The sequence below is a fragment of the Bactrocera tryoni genome, chromosome 4, assembly GCF_016617805.1.
Source record: "Bactrocera tryoni isolate S06 chromosome 4, CSIRO_BtryS06_freeze2, whole genome shotgun sequence".
Classification (NCBI taxonomy): domain Eukaryota; kingdom Metazoa; phylum Arthropoda; class Insecta; order Diptera; family Tephritidae; genus Bactrocera; species Bactrocera tryoni.
This window is the reverse complement of record NC_052502.1, coordinates 61,480,664-61,487,650: the sequence shown is the minus strand read 5'-3', so window position 1 is coordinate 61,487,650 and position 6,987 is coordinate 61,480,664.

Sequence of the window (6,987 nt, the reverse complement as noted above, 5' to 3'; positions counted from 1 at the left end):
TAAAAGCGTTCTTAGCGCTAACAAGAAAAAACGTTAACTTCGGCTGCACCGAAGCTAATATATCCTTCACAGGTGCATTTCTTCTAGTAACTATGAGTCCAGTTTGTATGGAAGCTATACGCTATAGTAATCCGATCTAAACATTTTTTTCGGAGAATTTGTTATTACCTTATGCAGTAATCTATGTCAAATTTTGTGAATATACCACGTCAAATGCGAAAGTTTTCCATACAAGCCCTTGATTCCGATCGTTCGGTTTGTATAGGGTCTCCGACGCATCCTTTTGGGTGTTACAAACTTCGTAACAAACTTAATATACCCGGTTCAGGGTATTAAAACTAGCAGAAGAGAGCACAAGTTGAGAATGTAAGAGGAACAGCAACAGCTGTTAAAATACATACATGTGTAAACAAGCGATATTTGACACATTTGCTTTGATTCTGTTTATTTTAAGGGGTATTCCTGTCAAGAGGCATGAATTTCAGACATTTTGACATTTGCTTGCTGAATTCTACCGATTTTCGTTTCTTTACTTTCTCGTTATATACTTAGCTTTTAGTGAGACTAATTTGCATTCTTGTTCTTCCTTTACCGAAAGAAAAAATGAGAATAAGTACAATATTTTGGATACGATTTCGTTCATATTCAACTCTAACCGTATTAGGACAACTTTCTCTCTTAATTTCATTCAAATATCACTCAGATTAATCACCATAAACAGTGGTGTATATTGGGGCATGAAAAGGTTTTGACTGATTGCATTAATTTTTGGCATTATTCAAATATTCTCGAGAACATATTTGCAAACAATTTAATGACGATAACTCACATACTGACCGACATATTCCGCATAAAGTCTGCTAGATTGTTTTTTTTTTTATTATTAGTTTACATTGTACCTAGTATATAAAAATAAAATACTAACAACAATTCTGGTCTAAATAATTAGGAGAGATACTTAAAATCCAAATGTTAAGAAATACATTTGCTGCTAGTGTTGTCTTACTAGGTCGGAAGGCTTCTTGCGTTTCAACCGGATTTCTCGCCCAGCAGTTTGAAGAGTCTGGAGACTTCCTCATTAACTTGCTGTCTAAGCCTCAGTTCGTGAGACTTTGCTAATTTGGAGATTTCATTTAGCACTGAATTCACGCCTAGATCACGGTGCAGGTCAGCTGATCTAATGTACCAAGGAGCATTAACTAAAGTCCTTAGTATCTTACTTTGAAAGCGCTGAATGCTGGCAATACAGCTTTGGCTTGAGCAACCCCATAGTTAGGCTCCGTAGGCCCAAACTGGCTTTAGGACTTGATTATATAATAACAGTTCGTTTTTTATTGATTGTTTGGGTTTCCTGCCAACTAGGTGGTAAAGTTTGCCAAATTTCATATCAAGCTCGCACCTTTTCTTTGACATTCTCTTTCCAGCGTAGCTTAGCATCTAAGGTGATACCGAGGTACTTAGCGCTGTTATGATGTAGTATAGGAATATTATTTATATAAATTGGACAACATGCCGGCTTTTTCAAGGTAAATTCGACATGAATTGATTCGGTGTCGTTTAATTTGATGCGCCACTTAGATGCCCACCTAGTAATTTCGTTGACTGCTGTCTGCACTCGTCGACTAGATACTGAAGTTGACTCTCCAGCTGTTAACAAAGCTGTGTCATCCGCAAATGTCGCTGTCATATAACTAGAATCAGATGGGAGGCCACTGGTAAAAAGCAAATAAAGCATTGGCCCCAACACGCTTCCCTGGGGAACACCGGCTTCTATCGGCTGCAAGTTTGAATATGCATCCTCTTGTTTAATGCGAAAGTATCTATTTAGAATAACAAAATAATTCTAAATTGTAACAAAAAGTAATTGAAAATTGTAAATAAAAGGCAAAATATTTAATTATTCATCAATACTTATTTTGTCGCCGTCAAAGTAATCCCCACCACGCTTATGAGAATACGCTTATGAGAACGATTTTTTCAGTCCTCGAAATTTTTTTATAAGCACTTTGTGGAATGGCTTTCAGCTCCTTCAGCGATTTTTGTTTTATCTCTTCGATCGAACGAAAACGGATTACAAGGAGCAATTTCAATTTCGGGAACAAACAAAAAAATTTCACGTAGTCAATTAGGCACATACGGTGGTTGATCGATGGTATTCATTGTAAAAATTGCAACACAGTACTTCAACTTAAGCAGCTGCTGCAAACAAACTGATTGACAGATCGCGCTCATATTTGGCATAGTAATTAAGGACAGTCCCAAGAATGATAGAATATAAGATTACGACACTAGTTTACCGTTAGTTTTTTTCGGTTTAGCTCGTGACAATTCTTACAAAAACAAATACATTGTGCAACAATTTCGTGACGTAACAGTTTTGCGTTGAGAAGAACAAGCATAGAAATGCATACAAATTGTAAACAGAAAAGTAAACACTTTTGGAAATTCCCAAAATAATATTAATTCATTCGTCTTTGCAGGAAAAATTTCAGTGGAATGTTTAGAATATTGTTGCGAGAAAAGATATAATTAGTTTTAGGCACATCCACAATAAATAGAGTAGCATGTGTGGAAATTGTTCAAATGAAGAAAACCAGTGAAGGTGTACTGTTGTATTTATTTCAATTTCTAAGCATAAATATATTAATTTTTTAAAATGAAATGTGCAGTGACTTGTTGTAATAATTATTATGCAATTAAAGGATCGAAAACGAGTTTTTTCAGTTTTCCGGCCGATTTAAAAGTTGCCAAAAAATAGGTGTTATTTTGCAAAAGAAATGATATATTTAATACTAAATCCTCTTTAATATGCAGAGATCACTTTAGAGATGAAGATATTATGAACCTCAGGCAATTTGAAATGGGTGAGTCTTTTAATTATTGAGATTAATTATATTCATTAAAATTTTCTGAATTTATTAGGTTTTGCGAGTAGACTTAAGCTAAAGCGTGGAATGGTTCCCTCAATACAAGTACCTGCTATACCATCGGCGCGGGAAAACCGTCTTCAACAAAGGGAACAACAAAAAACAGTTAAATCTTTATTAAGAGATTATAATAAAGACCTTCAGGAACAAAGAAAAAGGGATACCCCTTTGTCTGAACATAATAAGGAAGATAATGGTAGTTGTCATTAATTATTACAAATATTTATGTATTTAATTTAAACTCATTTGTAGAATTTGTACCTCAAGCAGACGAAAAATCTAGTGAAATTACTACTGGTTCAAGCTCAGTTGAGGAATATAAAGAAAATGTGGTCATCCCAAAGGAGAATGAAGAAGCCTCAACATCCAAAGAAAACACTCTGGATACATCGACGTATTATTTTGAAGAGGTAGAAGAATTACGCAATCAAATGTAAGTAAATCTCTTTCTGGACATTTATTAAAATACTTACATACATACATGATTTTCATTATATTTCCACAGAAAAACATTGAATAGGGAGAATAGTCTTCAGATGTAAGTAAATCTATGGTTAGTCGTTTATAAACCTTATTAATTTGCTTTTTATTTTATCTCAGCGAAAAATTGAGCAAGCAGAACATTCGCCTGCGGAAAAAGAATGGAAAACTTTTAAGGAAAATTAAAATGTTGAAAGACAATAATATCCAAAGGGACAACTTTAATATTAACTTATTTAAAAAAAAATTAAAGGAGAAGACTCAAGAGTGTGAAAATATCGAAAAGAAATTAAAAGTGATCTTCACAAGTGGGCAAATTAATAAAATGAAGACAACTTCGAAGGTACATAAGTGGGATGTAAAGGATATTGGAAGAATCAATCCACAAAAAGAAACGCAAACTTAATAAAATAATAAAATAGTTTTAGTTTTATAGATTAAGTTAATTTATTTTCATGTTTATATTAGAATTATTACTAATATAAATATCTGTTTATGTACAATAAAAGAAAGACTGAAATATCATAAACACAATTGATTTAATCATTCACTTTATTTGGAATTAGTTGACGATAGGTTAAAAATATGTTTCAAATATATCTTCAATATAATTTCACAATTCTTTTATCATAATTTCATACATCTGATATATCTGAACTTATAATATGTGTATATATTTATATACAACACAAGAAACGTCTTCTCCATTTGAATCACAACTTAATAGACAATTTTATTATCAATAGGTCGATATATTTCTTTAGAAATGATTGAAATCTTTTCACTCAACAATATTCAATCGCTTCACTAAAACTTTTAATAAAAATCGAAAGAATTAATAATATTTTGCGAATTTACAAAATTCTTTACTTTTCTGTTTACAATTTGCAAGCCATTTGACAGTTTTTCACTCTTGTTCTTCTCAACACGGAACTATGACGTTTCGTAATGGCAGTCGCCGTAATCTTGTATTCTATCATTCTTGGACAGTCCTACCAACTTAGCAGCATACGTTATTTGAAATATTATTTACGCGGAATTTTATTACAATTTCCGAGTGCTATTTTGGTCCATAGGAGTTGAGATAATTCGTGAACCAATTGCATACATTTTCGGAATAAAGCTGCTGTATGTTCAATATTATACATTAATTAAATTTTGCAAAAATATCTTATTTATAGACGGATGTATTCGATATACATATGTATGCAAATTCAACCGGAATTTTGAAATTTCCATATTAGGTATAGATAAGATATCGGTATAAACGATGAAAGTTAAGACTTCCCAGAGACAATTCCGACAAAGCTATCTGACGAAATCAGTTTGATCTTTCTTCACAAAAAAATATATGAGTTACTTATTGCTATGGAAAAATTTGTCAAAATTATTACATTTACTTTTACAATGTTATATTCACAAGCTTCTTTTTTTGATAATATAGCTAAATTAATGAAGTGTATGTTTTTGTTAACCATTTAAAGCCGATAACTCCGATTCATTCAAAAGTTTGATATTTATTATAATTGTCGGTTACAAACAACATTTGTTCTACGATTTTTCTTAAATTCATTCCTTTAGATTTACGGGGTGTTTTATTGGTTGGTCCTTTGAGGAACCACTAGGTGCTCATTTTAAGTACATATTTTTACAAAAATCCATATTTTATTGAAACTTCCTTATATTTATATTTTTAAACTGATAAAAGATACATACATTAGTTTGTATGGAAATCCAGAAAACAATTTTGCTGTGACGATAAATAAAGAGATATACCAATTTGCGTACGTGACCAATGGGATCACCTAAGTTTTATTTCATAAAATTTAAATTTTTAAACTTTTTATCAACACTTAGGCAAGATTACGATTCTTTTGGCGCTGCGATTTGAGGGTATGGACTGAAAGAAGAGGTCCTCAGAATTAAAAAATGAACACATATACCCTCCTTATTTTTTCAGGAAACAAAACACTATTGTCATGTGCTATTTGTCATAAATGTGAGCACACAAATCACTTGAAAGTGTGAATTGGCAAAGTAGTTTTTAAAGCATATATATTTTCTTAAAAATCTGTAAATTTTTGATATATTTCAATGTTTACAGTGTAATTAAAAATTTATTAATTGAAAAAATGTGTGAAAAGTGGGTTAAATATTGTAAAATAACGAGCATTACTTTTACAACATGAACTTTGAATATAAATATCTCGAAAGCTAAAGTGTGAGAAGGGTATATGTGTGTACATCTTTCAATCCTGAGGACCTCCTCTATCCATCCGTACCATCAATCGTAATATTGCCAACACTTACATCAAATTAAATTATAATAACGATGAAGATTCCAAATTTTCAACACTAGTTAAATATTATTACTTTCACAATAGGCACTTGGAAATACGAAATTTTCCTTGAAATTATTAAATGACTGCAAAGCTCATACACTACTGGCGACTGAGCTAAAATATAACGGATATATCAGAGCAACATACATATGTACATGAAAATTTCACAAAAGCAGCGGAGGGACCGCCAGGCTTTTAAGGGTTAATTTTTTTAATTTTCGCTGCATGACGTGTATATATACATATGTAATATATGTTACATATATACAAAAGTTTAGTAGGCACTATTTTTATGCACAAGGCTTAGCATTCGCATATAATGTTTAGCCACGCCAAGTGTTTTCATTTTCTTTTAGGGCCGTTTTCTCAATGTCTCTCAGTTAAGTTCTGGTTAGCTTAACCAAGACTTCTTTTTTCGGTAAACCACCTTTTTTTTTAACCAAAACTTTACTGACAGAAGGCTGCTAAGTAGACATTGAAAAAAGGCCCCAAAGATGTGTTTAAGTAAATTTGTTATTCAAATGGTTCATGTTTTTAGCTGTTCAGTGTTTTTTTTTTTTATTTTTGCATGCCTATCAAACTGTTGATACATTTGTCAATGGTATTCAGTTTCAGTACCACTGAAAAAAGTTACTTACATATAGTACGTACATAAAAGCATACAGACATTACTGAAGCAAGAACAAGAATTATGAAATCAGTCAAATATAATGGAAAATTGAAAAGTTTTAAAACGATTTCTACAATTTTTGGATAGAAGCATACCTTACGGACACTGTTTGTCTAAAGTTTTATCTCGGTAAATGCAATGGTGTTTGATTTGTTTACTCGAATTTAGAGAATCCGATGGAATTTAAAATAGTGTTATATGGGAAGTAGATTTTGTTTTTGTCCCATTTTGCCTATTTTCATACTGTATGATGGAAATGGGTGGCTACATACAAAATTCGGTTGTGTTGTTCCTGAGGTATAGGATTTCACCAAAGGTGGGCGGCGCCACGCGCATTGTTCAATTTTTATATCTGCTTCTATTAAGGTTTTCCTCACCATCTATGTAGTAAAATATAATACTTGTAACAATTAAATCAGTTAGTTATCGCGGTTTTAGCAGTTTTCAAAAAAATTCATATCTGGGGAATGAACGTGGTTACTACCTCATTTTCACAGCATAGGTAGAGGTGCCCAAAAAACTTCTTTTCAGCAAGTTTGGTTGACTTATCATCAGGGGTTTGAAAGCT